This window comes from Rhinatrema bivittatum, chromosome 3 (assembly GCF_901001135.1).
Source record: "Rhinatrema bivittatum chromosome 3, aRhiBiv1.1, whole genome shotgun sequence".
In the NCBI taxonomy this organism is placed as follows: Eukaryota; Metazoa; Chordata; class Amphibia; order Gymnophiona; family Rhinatrematidae; genus Rhinatrema; species Rhinatrema bivittatum.
The window spans coordinates 28,601,517-28,616,399 of NC_042617.1; the positions used below are offsets into that span (position 1 = coordinate 28,601,517).

General features: G+C 48.7%; 1 protein-coding gene across 3 annotated transcripts in view; it reads right to left on the reverse strand.

Moving 5' to 3' along the window:
- LOC115086742 (calpain-14-like) overlaps positions 1–14,883 on the reverse strand; it is a 47,521-nt gene that overhangs the window by 32,141 nt on the left and 497 nt on the right. Inside the window, exon 1 of one of the 3 annotated variants that reach the window (XM_029593024.1) lies at positions 1,434–1,671. The exons of the other annotated variants lie outside the window; for them this stretch is intronic. The gene's annotated coding sequence lies outside the window, so the exon portion shown is untranslated. Of the gene's footprint in view, positions 1–1,433; positions 1,672–14,883 lie in introns of those variants that run through there. 3 annotated transcript variants of the gene reach the window in all.

Genomic DNA, 14,883 nt, shown 5'->3' on the forward strand with positions numbered 1-14,883 from the left:
GTAAGCACCCCCATCCCCAGCTCAAATGTACTACCTCCAGGACAGGCACCCATCACGCCAACCCCCCAATGCGCCAGAAGGCTAGAACTCAAGGCCAAGCCACAGCAGAACCCAACCCCATCACCAAGCGATGGGGGTCCACCCTTGGTCACCGAGCACAGAAGTTACACCCTAAGGCTTGCAACGCTGAAACGAAGGATCAATGTCTGCTGTCCTCACCGAGAAGCTGGGCAGCCTGTCTGAATAGCTTCATTAGCCCATTCCGCAGATGCATGGATCTGAACTCTACTTTTAGCTAAACGGTGTTTCGAAACTTGATTTTTCTGTCGTTTTTTTCTTCAGAGATGCAAGTAATGCCCATGCATGGGTGCCCACCCCTACTCATATACCTGACCCGATTAAGCAACACTTTAACAAGCAAATATAATGGTCCTCTGCATTGTTCCCGCCAAGTTGTGCACAACATAGCACGCACGAGAAATCCTGATATTATTTGCATTACACTGGGAGCACACAAATTTGAACTTAGCTTATAAAAATTGGCAGAAAAGAATATTTTGGATTAGAAAGCCTTTCAAAAATTAAGAGGGACATTGGTCCTCTGTTCGTTTACTGAGAGATTCATTACATCTCACCGCCTCCAATACCATCATTTCTCCCCATTATCTATGCCTCCACTAAATCTGGCAATCGCTTTTGTCTTCGCTAACTGCATGCAGCTCTTTTGCTCTGTTTTCCCTCTAATAAAACGTTCCTATTGCATATTCTGCTGTGACCTAGTCAGCTGTTCACGGGCAAAAGGGAATAAGTCAGAGAGAGAGCATGCTGGCCTTACATCCTGACTGCACTTCAGGAGCTAGGTTTGCTCCTTAGTTTCCGTTTGTCAATTAAATTGCATGATCCACAGAGAAGGGGGCTGTGCCTCCCGTGTGTCGCTACAGCACTGCGTACACCTTGTAGCGCTGTGTAAAAGTTTAGTAGTAATGTCAAAACACGATGCGTGCAGCCAAATAAGCAACACACAGAAAGCTGACACTTTTTCAGAAAAATCCCAAAGCACTTTGAAGGTGGACATTCGGCACTCTGCATGCTCGAGTCGCATCTGCCCCACGCGCTGCACGGGATGCGGCAGGGCGCACACTCACTTCCACGTTCCACACGTTGCCAGCCGCTTCACGGCTGTGTCACCGCTTCGTTCCGCTCGCCCTCTGGCGGCCAGACTCGGGAGGTGCAAGCCACTCCCCCCGCGCGCCCCCCTCCTCCCTGATGCGGCTTACCAACCCCACCACCACCGCCTGCCACGTCTCCAGACCACCCGAACAATCCACACACAAAGACCACGCTATTCCACGGAACCGCTTAAAGTCTCGGCGGTCTGCTGGAGAAGTCAAACGCTGTGATTCTCCTGACTTGCCCACCCATTGCCGACCTACCTCTGGCCTCCGGCGCCGCCTGTACACCGATCCGTCCGTTTCCGTACACCAGGCCCCAGCCGGCTTCCTGCCACGGGAGTCTTCTGCCGCTCGCCAGCAGCCCGAGGCCTCTTTATATACGCCGCCCGGCTCTGCCGCTTCGTCACGGCCACTAATTGCGGGACATGCAGTACCGAATGCAAAGGCTTCGCTCAGACTCCGCCCCCTCCGAGCCACAGACAATGGAGTAAGAATAGCGGTCCCGTGCTCCAGCGTTCCATGCAACAATGGAGGGATCGCCGGTGAAAAGGAAGCGGAGCACGTTCAGGCACGTGGCCCGCCCCCAGGCTGGAGTTTTCGTTTCTTCGGAAATCTGACAGTTCCTAGGAAGACGAATGCTTCACGTGATGCAAATGTGGTTGACCCTTGCTGACCTCTGGGAGCGGACGGGGGGGGAGTCTCGGTTCGGTTCACTTCAGCAAAGCCTTCGGCCTCACCGGACCCCCCCCCCCCCCCAAGCTCCTCAAATATGGTTCTGCCAGCTTCAACCCGGTTTTTAACTAGGTTGCCATAAAGGTGATCTATCGCGTCCATATTTCAGGAGGGGAAGCCCCCTCTTTCTCCCCTAATTTTTGTGTCCCCCAAACATCATCCAGGCCAGTTCATTAAAGAGGTGATAATCGCACTGCCTGCACGGGGCTTGCACCAATAATCAAAGTAAAGCTATGCAAATAGTTTTGATTTAATTATTGCCCCAAGAAAAAAAGTGCCCAGGTTCCTTTTTCCAACCAAAACTATGCGTGTTGTTGCCCCCCCAACCTAAGGCTGCCTGCAGGAACACCCCCAAACGTCACAGGTTAAAAGCACACGCATGGCCGAGCCACACGTGCAACTTTACCCTCATAGAGGGAGGGTGAATTTCAGAGTCCGGTTCACCTCACTGCCCTCATTGCAAGAGGGATCAGGGCACATCTACCGGACCCAGTACAAAATGTCCCTCCCTACAGCTGGCCGTCAGCCAACCCTAAACTGGTATCGAATCGATAGGGCATCCTTAACTGGCAGGCTCCGCAGAGAGGGCGATGACTGAATGGGCGCGGAGGGAGAAAGATTTTCGCCGCCAGAGACGGTCCTTCTTGAGGCGCACGTCGACGGGGGGCACGCTGGGCATGGGGGATGTTGGCGTTGACGCTGGCCGCACACTCGCTACGCTCGCTCAGGGCAGAAATGGAGAACTTTGGGTTTCAACCACCGCCGCTTCGGCGCACTTCGCCTTTCTTTCCATTATGTCCTGCTCATCGCCAAGCAGCCTTCCACATCCGCAGGTGCCAGTGCGGTGGGTGTGCTAGGTCCTTGACCCCCAAGATCAATTCTGACTCCCCACGTCACCTCTTCGACCTCAACTCTCCTCTCAGCTGCCGGCGAACCAGGGAGATAGAAGAGCGGACGCCAGAGCTAGATCTGATATTTGCTAGAGATGTGCATTCGTTTTTGCCGAATTGGAAAATTGCAACGAAATTGTCCAATTCGGCATGTTTCAAGGAGCCCGAAAAAAAATCAGGATTTTCCTGTTTTTTCGCAAAAAATCGTTTTTCCGATTAGTGCGCACTAACGGGGAGTCAGTGCGCGCTAACTCCCCGTTAGTGCGCGCTATCTCTCGTTAGTCCGCACTAACAAAAACTAACAAAAAGTAACAAAATCTAACGGTTTTTGTTAGTGCGCACTAACTAAAAATCGATTTTTCGCGAAAAAAAAAAGACCTGAACCGAAAAAACCCAACATTTTTCATGGCGGCCGAAAAACGACACGAACACAAAAAACGATGCACATCTCTAATATTTGCAAGGGAGGGGGGGGAGGGGGTACTGCCCAAGAACCCGTGGGCACCCACGGAGCTGCCCACTCTCTCTCTCTCTCCACAGCTGTAAACTGCCTTGCACTTCCTTGGCCTCCTGCCAGCTACAACTGTAAACTCCTTGTGCTTCCTTGGCCTTCCGCCAGCTCATTCAGTTCTTTGAGATCATTCCGTTTCTGCACTGTAACAATTATTACAATCCCTTAAATTATGGTAACGTGACTGATTCATCTCACCAAAACATAATGAGTCAGAGGGAACAAGAACGTCTGTCTCAAACAGAGTTTTGTCTTGAGCTGACATCCACCAAAAGTGCCTGTAAACAAAATTCACCCTTTTAATGCTATATACACAAAGTCCGAAATGAAGGGTGAAAAACACCTTATTTGCTTTATTATCAGCTGTCCAGTCGGGATTTACTATAAGGGCATCTGCCACCCTTAGGCAATGCCCTTGCCAAATATATACCGATGTTAATATGAAATATGCTTTTCATATTTTTTTGTTCATTTTTGAAATGCACTTAAAAAAAATCTTCAATGAAGTTCCAATGTGAGACTAATGCGGGTCGAGTATTTCTTGCACTGAGTTTAAAGACACTCTCTCAGTCTGCGTACGTGACGGCACGGGAACACTTATCAGAAACTTTCATTTTTTAAAAAGACGCTAGCAAGCTTTAAACTTTTCACGCCACTTTTCCCTGCCGACTGCAGCTTCCTTCGCCCGACGCTGACAGCGTTTCGACACAAATGTGTCTGCTTCGGGGGCCAGAGAGAGCCTGCTGTGCAGATTTCACTTCTTTCTTACAGCCGCCATTCTAGCTGAGATTCAACAGACTTGGGGGGGGGGGGGTAGGTGGGATAAGGAAGTTTTGATGCAAGATGATTTCATGCCTGGAAGCCTGGCTGTGAGGTGAATGGGTTTGAAGGTCTCGCTGTACTTCCTAGACTGTCATGCATTTGCCACAAATCCGTATAACTGGTAGCCTCTGGGTAAATAAAACCTTTTCCCCTTTTTCTAGGTTTCCTCTAGTAGAATTGTTAAATTCGTGTTACCGCCTTCCTTAGACGCAGTCTAACTCAAGGTGACTCACAAAACATGGGAACAATACAATAAACAGCAATACATCATAAAAAAAATAACGCATCAAAAATGCAATAACGTGTATCATAAAATAATTCATCAAATGTACATATGCATCAAAAATCCAATAAACCTTAATAGCAATTTTGCCTCCCCTCCCTCCCCAGCATCTGCCCCCCCTGCTTCTGCCTCCCTCATTTTGAAAAAGGTTTGTGGCTCTGGACAAAAGCCTAGTGACAGATGAACTGTAATATGGACAAAGGTGTCTTATGAGGTTCGCCTTCTGAAAACAAGCGTTCTGAATAAGTATTTGCAGGTGTTACCAGCTCCTGCTGCCCCGCTGCTCTAGACCCGCGTATGCCGGAGCGCCCGCCCATCCTTGGAAACCTGTCGCCACTGCCACCAGCAGCAGCAAAGAAGGAATCCAGCCGGAGAGCACGGACAAGAAGAGATTTCATAAACCAGGGGCCTTCACTTTATTTTTAAAACAATGCAAAAATGTTTTGGTTTTTTTTTTTAGAAAAAGAATTTTGGCCATAAAAAAAAGACAAATGGGAATCTAAAAACAACAGAAGACAAAGTGGAGCCTGCTAAGTCAATATTTGGAAGAAAATGTGTTGGTTTCCTTTTATAGATTGTGAGGGGTTTTTTTTTTTATTTATGATATTTTTTCTTGGTTGAATGGAAGAAGGTGAAACCCAGTATATAACACCCCCCCCCCCCCCCCCAAATCTTAGGAAACTGTGCTCATTAAAGAAATCGCATCAGGAAGCTCTGTCAAGGACCCTGTCAAATTGGGACGGGTGCTCACACCACCTGGAAACACATCATATGATCAGGATAAGAGAGTAGAATAGGTCTGCCTTGGGATCTTTTTCTACTCTCCGAGGGAGACCTAGTGGCGAGCCCAGTGTTTCTCAAGCTGGTTTTGGAAACCCCCTCTAGCCAGTCTGGTTTTCAGGATACCCACAATGTATATGTATGAGATAGATTTGCTTACAGTGAAAGCAGTGAATGCATGCAGATCTCTCTCGTGCATCTTCATTGTGGGTATCCTGAAAAGCAGACTGGCTAGAGGGTAAACCAGGACAGCGTGAGAAACACTGGGTTAGTCCAAATCCCTGCAGTCCTCTTCTGGGCTTGTGCACTAATGAAAAGAGCCACAGAAAACCTGGCAGAGGGAGGTGAGCTCCTTGTGCACTATGTCCTGCGTACGGGAGAACAGAAGATTTACCATACTGGGTCAGACCAAGGGTCCATCAAGCCCAGTATCCTGTTTCCAACAGTGGCCAAGCCAGGTCACAAGTACCTGGCAGGATCCCAAGGGGTAGAGAGATTCCAAGCTGCTTATCCCAAGAATAAGCAGTGGATTTCTGCAACTCTGCCTGAATAATGGTTAATGGACATTTCCTCCAGGAACTTGTCCAAACCTTTTTTAAACTCAACTATACTATTAGCTTTCACCACATCCTCTGGCAGCGAATTCCAGAACTTAATTATACGTTGAGTATAAAAATACTTTCTCTTATTAGTTTTAAATGTACAACTTAGTAACTTCATTATGTGTCCCCTGATCTTTGTACAGTTTGAAAGAGTAAACAAATGATTCATGTTTACTCACTCCATTCCACTCATTATGTTATAGAGCTCTATAATATCTCCCTCAGCCGTCTCTTCTCCAAGCTGAAGAGTCCTAACCTCTTTAGCCTTTCCTCTTAGGGAAATTGTTCCATCCCCTTTATCATTTTGGTCGCCCTTCTCTGTACCTTTTCTAATTCTGCTGTATCTTGAGATGTGGTGATCAGAACTAATCACAATACTCAAGATGAGGTCGCACCATGGAGCGATACAGAAGCATTATGATATTCTCTATTCCTTTCTTAATAATCCCTAGCATTCTGTTTGCTTTTTTGGCTGCTGCTGCTGCACACTGAGCAGAAGATTTCAAAGTATTTTCAATGATGACGTCTAGATCCTTTTCCTTAGTGGTGACTCTTAATGTGGAACCTTGCAATGTGCAGCTATAATTTGGGTTACGTTTCCCTCAGTGCATCATTTTGCATCTGTCCACATTAAATTTCATTTGCCCAGTCTCCCAATTTTGCAAGGTCCTTTTATTTATTTTTATTTATTTAAAAGCTTTTCTGTACCGTTGCTAAGTTAAATACCATCGCAACGGTTTACATGTAGGCACATATGTAATGTAGGTAAAAGCGTACTATAGTACATTCTAACAGGTGCCGTCAAAGGTTCGGTTACAATATAGCATTAGACATAGTCATTTTGCGAAGTAGTTCCTGACCAATTGTACCAAGGTACTTACACCGGTAGTTTTATCACACATAGTATTATAGTTATGTTTTATTGTGGAGTAGCGTGCGTAGACTAATCTACTGTACAGTCCTAAGGACTGTGTGTCGGTGCCTTTCTGTCTTTTCCTGAATAATTTCTCTCTATTTTCCCGTCTCTTTGTAAAATGCTTGTTCAAAAAGCCATGTTTTTAAACTTTTCTTGAATGCCTTGAGATCGCTTTGCAGTCTGATCTCTGGAGGCATTGTGTTCCAGATTATGGGTCCTGCTAGTGATAGGGCTCTCTCTCTCACTTGGGTCAGTCTTGCTGTTTTAACTGAAGGGATGGTTAGGAGGGCTTTATTAGCTGAGCGGAGATTCCTGTGTGGAGTGTGAACCTGTAATGCTGTGTTTAACCAATCTGATTTCTCATCATAAATTAGTTTGTGAATGATACATAGGGTTTTATATTTAATTCTGTGTTCGATTGGTAGCCAGTGTAACTCTGCTAGGGTTTCAGTTATATGGTCCCTCCTTATTTTTCCGGTTAGTATTCTGGCTGCTGTGTTCTGAAGTATTTGCAGTGGTCTTAATGTCGTATTAGGTAGTCCTAGCTGTTGTGACCCGCTGCCCGCGGGCCCCCTCCCGCGAGCAGACTCACTCACCCACGCCTTGCTTCTCCCGACGCGGCGGGACGCCGCCGTCGGGCCTCCCATGCGGCTGGGGCCGCGGACTTGATCTCTTCCTTGCGGCCCGGAGGCCGCCCCTGCTCTTTGTCCTCGCCGCGGCCGGAGCCGCGGTCTTTCCTGCTTTTCTTCGCGGCATGGAGCCGCCCCGTGTCAGCCTTCCCGGCAGGGAGCCGCAACGCCATCAAGGGGGTCCTCGTGGGACAGCCTGGAGGCTGCCCCGAAGCCTGCCTGCCCGTTTCCTGCTTCTCAGCGTGGCTACGTCGGTGCAGGCCGCTGTCCGCGGTCCTGCACAGCCAGCTTCCTGCTCCTTCTTAGGCGCCGGCCCGCGCCTCTCTGCCTGATGTAAAGGGCCAGCCACAGGAAGTGTGGCTGACCCCACCTCTAAGTGGACTTCCTGTTTCAGCCCTATAAAGGGCTGCTTCGTCAGTCTGTTCGTTGCCTTGCATTGGAGTGTCATCCTTCTGGAGGCTCCTGCCTGCCAGAGCTCCATCAGTCCTTCTTGTCTTCTCCATGGAGCTCCTGTCCAGCTCCTGTTCTTTCGTCTTGTCTTTGTGCCTGAGGTTTCTGTCCAGATGTCCCATCCAGGTATCCTGATGTTCCTGTCCTGTTCTTCGTCCTGATGTCCTGCCATGATCCCCAATGACCTGATGTTCCTGCCTTCCCGGATGTTCTTCCCTGCGTCTTCGTATGTGCTCCTGGCCTTCCGACCTGTTGGGCCTAGGAGTGGCCAACAGGTAGGATTCGTCCCCGCGCTTGGAGCTTCTGTTCCCACCAAGCGTTGGGGCTTCGGATGCCATTGCTTCCGACATCGGAGTTCCTCCTCGCCTGGATCTTCCCTGCGCATGTCCCGCTCTCCTCGTGGTCCGTGACCAGCCTTCGGGCTGTGTAGGGCGCGCAGTGGGACAGGGTTGTCCGCGACTCAGTCCCGCGGGTGAGCTGAGTAGGGCGCCCTGAGAGACTGTGCAACTGTCCTTCTGCCCAAGTGTCTTCTGTGATGTCTCCGTAACCCGAGTCTTGCCACAGTTCCTGCCTGGTTCCAGTACTTGAGTCCCGCTACAGTTCCTGCCTGGTTCCAGTACTCGAGCCTTGCCACAGTTCCTGCCTGGTTCCAGTACTCGAGTCCCGCTACAGTTCCTGCCTGGTTCCAGTACTCGAGCCTTGCCACAGTTCCTGCCTGGTTCCAGTACTCGAGTCCCGCTACAGTTCCTGCCTGGTTCCAGTACTCGAGCCTTGCCACAGTTCCTGCCTGGTTCCAGTACTCGAGTCCCGCTACAGTTCCTGCCTGGTTCCAGTACTCGAGTCTTGCCACAGTTCCTGCCTGGTTCCAGTACTCGAGCCTTGCCACAGTTCCTGCCTGGTTCCAGTACTCGAGTCCCGCTACAGTTCCTGCCTGGTTCCAGTACTCGAGTCTTGCCACAGTTCCTGCCTGGTTCCAGTACTCGAGTCTTGCTACAGTTCCTGCCTGGTTCCAGTACTCGAGTCTTGCCACAGTTCCTGCCTGGTTCCAGTACTCGAGTCTTGCCACAGTTCCTGCCTGGTTCCAGTACTCGAGTCTTGCTACAGTTCCTGCCTGGTTCCAGTACTCGAGTCTTGCCACAGTTCCTGCCTGGTTCCAGTACTCGAGTCCCGCTACAGTTCTTGCCTGGTTCCAGTACTCGAGTCTTGCTACAGTTCCTGCCTGGTTCCAGTACTCGAGTCTTGCCACAGTTCCTGCCTGGTTCCAGTACTCGAGTCTTGCCACAGTTCCTGCCTGGTTCCAGTACTCGAGTCTTGCCACAGTTCTTGCCTGGTTCCAGTACTCGAGCCTTGCCACAGTTCCTGCCTGGTTCCAGTACTCGAGTCTTGCCACAGTTCCTGCCTGGTTCCAGTACTCGAGTCTTGCCACAGTTCCTGCCTGGTTCCAGTACTCGAGCCTTGCCACAGTTCCTGCCTGGTTCCAGTACTCGAGTCTTGCCACAGTTCCTGCCTGGTTCCAGTACTCGAGTCTTGCCACAGTTCCTGCCTGGTTCCAGTACTCGAGTCTTGCTACAGTTCCTGCCTGGTTCCAGTACTCGAGTCTTGCCACAGTTCCTGCCTGGTTCCAGTACTCGAGTCTTGCCACAGTTCCTGCCTGGTTCCAGTACTCGAGTCTTGCCACAGTTCTTGCCTGGTTCCAGTACTCGAGCCTTGCCACAGTTCCTGCCTGGTTCCAGTACTCGAGTCTTGCCACAGTTCCTGCCTGGTTCCAGTACTCGAGTCTTGCCACAGTTCCTGCCTGGTTCCAGTACTCGAGCCTTGCCACAGTTCCTGCCTGGTTCCAGTACTCGAGTCTTGCCACAGTTCCTGCCTGGTTCCAGTACTCGAGTCTTGCCACAGTTCCTGCCTGGTTCCAGTACTCGAGTCTTGCCACAGTTCCTGCCTGGTTCCAGTACTCGAGTCTTGCCACAGTTCCTGCCTGGTTCCAGTACTCGAGTCCCGCTACAGTTCCTGCCTGGTTCCAGTACTCGAGTCTTGCTACAGTTCCTGCCTGGTTCCAGTACTCGAGTCTTGCCACAGTTCCTGCCTGGTTCCAGTACTCGAGTCTTGCCACAGTTCCTGCCTGGTTCCAGTACTCGAGTCTTGCTACAGTTCTTGCCTGGTTCCAGTACTCGAGCCTTGCCACAGTTCCTGCCTGGTTCCAGTACTCGAGTCTTGCCACAGTTCCTGCCTGGTTCCAGTACTCGAGTCTTGCCACAGTTCCTGCCTGGTTCCAGTACTTGAGTCTTGCCACAGTTCCTGCCTGGTTCCAGTACTCGAGCCTTGCCACAGTTCCTGCCTGGTTCCAGTACTCGAGTCCCGCTACAGTTCCTGCCTGGTTCCAGTACTCGAGTCTTGCTACAGTTCCTGCCTGGTTCCAATTGTCCTGTCTTCGTGTCAAGGTCCTCGACTGCCCTCAGGCCAGGCCTGCTGCTCCATGCTGTTCGCAGCAGGTCCGAAAGGGCTCGGAATGGTCAGAGAACCATTCAACTTCCAACATCCTTGGATGTTGGCCTTGGGAGCTTGCAGGCCTGGCAGAGGGTCAGCCCGCCAGCCACGCTGGAATACGCCGTCAACCCTCGGGTCGGTCCTGGGTTCGCCTGGGGTCGGGCTGCGGCCCAAGGGCACACTAAACAATGCAAGGCCTTGAGGCTGCAACAGAATGTAAGGTCTACAAGGTTGCAAAAGTATGCAAGGCCTTCGAGGCCGACCGTGACACTAGCATAAAGGTCATTGCAGTAGTCCGTGCTGGAGAAAATTAGTGCCTGTAGTATTGTTCGGAAGTCATTTTGAGTTAGTAGTGGTTTAAGTTTTCTGAGTACCATGAGCTTTGCATAACCTTCCTTTACTTTTAGTGATACGTGTTGTTTCAGATTGATTTCAGGGTCTATAATTATTCCCAGGTTACGTACTTTTCCAGTTAGTTACAATTATTCCCAGGTTACGTACTTTTCCAGTTAGTTACAATTATTCCCAGGTTACGTACTTTTCCAGTTAGTTACAATTTCTCACAAACGTCTTGTGATTTAACAACTTTCAATAATTTTGGGTCATGGGCAAATTTGATCACCTCACTCGTAGTTCCCGTTTCCAGGTCGTTTATAAATACCTTAAAAAGTAGTGGTCCCAAAACAGGTCCCTGGGGCTTTCCACTATGCATCTTATTCTCCAGTGAGAACATTTACCTCTTAGCTCTTCTCTCTGTTTTCTATCTTTTAAACAGTGCTCCCAACCAGCATTTGCAAAATTTCAGGAAATAGCAACGGCCATGGGTTTTAAGATTCTGAAGGCTTTCCTGAGGACTAGTTTGTAGTTTGGCAGACTTACAGGCCAGCGCACAGGTTAACCTGCGGTTGGAAGCGCGTTTTGGACGCGCATCCGTAACCCTTATGCAATAAGGGGATCAGCTTGTGTCCAAAACGAGCGTCCAAACCAGCTTGTAGCTAATAGCACTCATCACATGTAAATGCCATGTTAATGAGGCTATTAGCTAGTATCCCCTTATGTAAAAAATAAATGTGTGCCAGTTGCGCACATTTTTACCCTAAAAAATTAACGCCAACACCAGAGCTGGTGTTAAGCCTTGAGGAGCCCCAAAAGTTAACAGAAAAGTAGAAAATACTGCTTTTCTGTAGTTCCTCCGACTTAATATCGTGGCAATATTAAGTCAGAAGAACCAAAAAAAGGAGGAACCTAAAAAAAAAAAAATGTCTTGCCATCGGTCAGGTTAAGAAAACGGATGCTCGGTTAACGAGCGTCCATTTTCGTAACCCGTGGCTGAGCATTTTCCTATTCCACGCACAGTCACTTCTCCTGGGCACCCGATGCCACGGATGCACTGGGAATGCACAATTTGTCCCTAGCGCGTTCTTTTTAGCTTGGCAGCTCATTTGCCAATTGCATCGCGTGCCCAGGAAAGGTGATTGGGCACCCATTAAAAAGAAAAGTGCATCCAGTTTGGACGCCCGTTTTTAGCGTGTCAGCACTGCATCGGCCTGTGAAGGAAAAGCTGAAAGAAAGATCCAGGAGAAAGAGATTCAGCTGTAATTTGTAACGTAATCCTGTTGTAACCATTTGAGACACTGTGATTGCTGCTGCGTTGTGCCTGCAGGGCCGGTGCTTCCATAAGACAAACTGGGTGGTTGCCTAGAGCGCCAACATTTTTGGGGGCAGCAAAATCCCACCAGCACGAAGCCCAGAGGGGGAAAGCCAATAATGCCAAAGAAGGGAGCGCTGTGCCGGAGCCGCCGCCAATAGGTAAGTTGGGGGAGGGGGGGTGCACGAGCAAAGATTTGCCTAGAGCATCAAATACTCTTGCACTAGCCCCGTAGGCCTGCCTTCCATTCAGGCTGCCTGTTTCCTAGGTCATTTCTGGAGTTTGCAAACCCAGGTATTCTCTATTAATCCATTAACTAAATGTCCAGCTTATCATGGCAAATGGCAGCATTGTGCGCAAGCATGCCCATAACAAAATGTTTGTTAGCCGAAATGTTTTCCCCCATCTGTCATGTAATACCAGCCGCTAGAGGTCGAAAGTCAAGCAAGCTTGGCTAACTCAGGACAGGTCCTCCTTAACCCATGGTCCTGATTAAAGGGGTTTTTTTGAGAAAGACGCGTGCCGATTCACATCGAGATCATGGCAATGGCAGGCATGTTTCGCATAAGAACATAAGGCTTGCCATACTGGGTCAGACCAAGGGTCCATCCTGTTTCCAAAAGTGGCCAAGCCGGGTCACAGGGACCCAGTAGTATCCCAAGGCGTAGATAAATTCCAAGCTGCTTAACCCAAGAATAAGCAGTGGATTTCTGCAACTCCACCTTAATAATGGTTAATGGACTTTACCTCCAGGAACTTGTCCAAACCTTCTTTAAACGCAGCTATACTAATAGCTTTCACCACATCCTCTGGCAATGAATTCCAGAGCTTAATTATGCGTTGAGTAAAAAAAAATATTTTCTTTTATTAGTTTTTAAATGTATTACCCAGCATGATTTACATAAAGAGCTATGAGCACTCCCAAGGAAAATGCAGAAAAATCAGGATTAAGTCCAGACCCCTCTCTTTCTCTCCTTGAAATGGGTCCTCGATCTATTAAGGATGCAAGGCATGCAGGTACTTTTGTAGATGTGGAGTTTGTAAGCAATTTTCAAAGAAAATGTACTGTGTGGGTTTGGGGGGGGTTGTTTTGGGGGGGGGTTTGAAAATTTGTTTATTTATTTAAAAATATTTCTATACCGTCTTTACAAACAGTGTTTAATCAAAACGGTTTACAAATATCAAATAAAATAAAGATAAAAAGTAATAAAAACTAAAAAGTAAGGGTTACTTAAAGATAACTTAGTTATAGAAGATATAAAAATTACAAAAATTGTTCATTAACATAAAATAAAATTAAAATAAAATAGGTAATTTAAACAAATCAGTAAACAAGTGAAAGAATCGGGATCAGGTGCCAAAACTGGGAATATGATGCGTTATTTGGTGGGTGGTATGTGAAATGCGATTTGAAATAAATGTGTTTTTAAAGATTTTTTGAATTGTTTGGAATTGGATATGGATCTGATAGAGTCTGGTAATGAATTCCATAAAATGAGGATTCAAGGGCACGAAGTCCTTACCTTCTTTGCACCTCCTTTTTCTGCAGGTGGAAGAAAAGTGAGAAAAGTAGGCATGCAGTTTTTAAAACTTCAATTCCCTGTGCCTCCTTTATTCTCCCCGGCTAGGACACCCCCCCCAGAATTGCCTCTTTGTTTAAGGTGGCTGGACACATTATGAACTCTCTGCCTCCTATTCAGGTCATTCTAAGGCGAGACCATTTCAGATAGGCCCATTTATCCAAGTAAATCGCTATTTATCCAGGTTTTGAAACCGGCCTGCAAAAGGAGAGGATGGAGGGCGCCAAGGACACCGGTAACGTGCAGCAGTTCCGCTCTGCCGGGAGGTGGGACACAGGAAAACCCCCCCCCCCAGAGCTGGTCCCATAGTATTGTGTGTGGGGTGATTTCCCGCCGCGCTTCCTAGAAATAAATTGCCCCATAAGCAGGCCGATGCCATACCGTGCGCTGGCTGCAGCGCACGGCTCAACACGCGATTGGTCGCGCGTCCATGACCTCCCCCCCTCCCCGATGCAAAACGGGAGTTAGCACGTCCAAATCGTACGTCCAACCGAGCGCATAGGTACTAGCGCTCATCGCTTGTAAATTCATGTTGATGAGGCTATTGGCTATTTTCCCCCCCGATGCAAAAAAAAAAACCACCCCAAAAAAACGTGCACCCGACACGCACATTTTTACCCTAAAAAATTAACACCTGCCCCCGAGCAGGCGTTAAATCTTGAGCAGCCCAAAAAAATTACAGAAAAACAGAAAATGCTGCTTTTCTGTAGTTCCTCCGACTTAATATCCTGGCCATATTAAGTCGGAGGAATCGAAAAAGGGGAACCCTAAATTAAAAAAAAAAAAAAATGTGCCGGCGGAGGGGTTAGGAAAAGGGGGCGCTCAATTAACCAGCATCCATTTTCCTACCCGGTGGCTGTGCACAGGTCAGGAGAACGGGGCGCTCGTAAAATTGAGCATTCGTTTTCCTAACCCGCTGACGGCCACCTCTCCTGGGCGCCCGCTGCCGAGCAGGCGCTGGGGTCGCTACCTTTTCCCTAGCACCTCCACCTTACCGCAGCAGCTGATTTAAATATTAAATCGGGCGCCCGGGAGAGGTGGATCGGCGCGCGTTAAGCGAGCGGGCGCACCGATACTGCATCGGCCTGATTGTTACTATAGACGATAGCTCTCAGGGCTGTGAGATGGGTCCAGAGTCTCTTTTCCATGGGGGGAGGGGAAGGGAGGAAGGCACAATATGTCAGGGTCCCACTGGAGGGGAACACAGAAGTTTAGACTGCAGTTCTTCTGATCCAGACAGCGCACGGCGCTGACGTTCCCAAGGGGACTTCTTTTGACTTTACAAATTAAAGCAGAGGATGAATAAAAGCTTTGGAAAATAAAGCTCCAGTCTTTGTACACTCCATCCAAAAAATCAACAGGGAAAACACTTTCAGTACAAGTC